Here is a 1,539-nt window from a genome sequence, read left to right on the forward strand (position 1 = left end):
ATATATATATATATATATATATATATATATATATATATATATATATATTCAAATTAAATCGCATATACATTTTAATATCAAATAGAATGTAAACAGTGAGACTTAGACCATTCGACTGAAAGAGATATAAGAGTTGATTCTGACTCAGCATCATTTAATCCTGTCGAATTAAAAAACTATACTTATCGTCGAAATCATCCCATCTCCACCATTGCAGCTGATTGGTAAGATGTAACACTTGGGCGTTTATGATAAGCTCATCACTAACATTCGTGGTTTTCTTCTCTTTTTTTTTCGTTTTAAACACACTTTTGATATCGAATTCACTCAGCCCGGGATCATAAAACCGTAGGGAATTTCTCATAATGTCGAATATTTCTGCCCACCCAAGGATTCGAACCTCAGCACTTATCCCATTCACCTGTCTATAGAGATACCGTGGCAAAGCGAATTCACCATTAAAGTTTATTTGTGGCTTATTCAAATAAAGAAGGAAAAGCAGGAGTGTTGATGATAAAATAATCATTACCAGACACGTGCTACGTACTTACCCTGCATCTGTAATTGTGAAGATGTGGTTGATTTCCACTCTAAGTACATTTTCTGACTACGACAGGATTAAATAAGGCAGAGTCAGAAGCAACTTTTATCTCTTTTGCAGCCGAATGGGCGAAGTCTCACTTTTTATACCTATTTCTATCGTTGCTGAGGTTCGAATTTTTGGCAGGGCAAAAATATTCATCAGTAAAGGACTTTCCCTATAGGTTTGTGATCCTGAAGCAGAGACAATTCAATATCAAAGTATATTCATTTGTGGATTAATTACGAGTGTAAGTGGTAATATATCATTATTATTATTATTATTATTATTATTATTATTATTATCAATGTTTGTGTCTGGCTTGTATGGGTGTGTAGTGGGTGGTAGAAGACTAGTACAACAACGGTGATTAATGCTATTAACTTATAATAATATATTTTCTTAACGATTGTCTCCATATACTGTACTGTAATTTTGGTTTTAATCTTCCTCAAAGGACACATCCCATAGAAATTTATTTCAGCCTTGACTTCGGTGCCCCATACATGAAAGATTACATTCGTTTGGCAGCTAACTCTCCGTCCCCATCATACAAAGAACAATGTCCGTATGCCACAGTTTGTGACACCTGTCAACAGTTGATTGTATAGAATCTTCACGTAGTGCTTTGACATTTCACGCAATACTTCCTTTGGCTGCCGATAGATGGCAGTGAGAATCGCTCGCGTCCCTCCCCCTACAACAACAGGGGGATTAGGGGAGGAGTCCCATAACAGCAGGAGATGTTAGTGCATGTGTTCGTGCGGTGTCTGGTCCTGCAGCTTGCTGGCTGCTGCTGCTGCGCCTGGATAGGACAGTGTCTTCACAGCGTTCGGAGTTAAGTGTGTTTTCATCGTTTCATCCCGGAGGTAGATTCCAAAATAATCGTTTTGGAAATCGTTTTTTTGCCCACAATAGAAATTGAGAACAAGTGAAATCATGGTTTTCTCACCCACCAA

General features: G+C 37.4%; 1 protein-coding gene across 3 annotated transcripts in view; it reads left to right on the top strand.

The window, feature by feature from the left end:
• The first annotated feature begins 1,338 nt into the window (after positions 1-1,338).
• Positions 1,339-1,539, top strand: part of LOC137653077 (leucine-rich repeats and immunoglobulin-like domains protein 1) — a 431,305-nt gene continuing 431,104 nt past the window's right edge. Inside the window, exon 1 of one of the 3 annotated variants that reach the window (XM_068386471.1) lies at positions 1,339-1,539. This exon is cut by the window's right edge and continues 208 nt beyond it. The gene's annotated coding sequence lies outside the window, so the exon portion shown is untranslated. The other 2 variants (XM_068386473.1, XM_068386472.1) reach the window with 2 other exon arrangements.

The sequence above is a fragment of the Palaemon carinicauda genome, chromosome 14 (genome assembly GCF_036898095.1).
Source record: "Palaemon carinicauda isolate YSFRI2023 chromosome 14, ASM3689809v2, whole genome shotgun sequence".
Classification (NCBI taxonomy): Eukaryota; Metazoa; Arthropoda; class Malacostraca; order Decapoda; family Palaemonidae; genus Palaemon; species Palaemon carinicauda.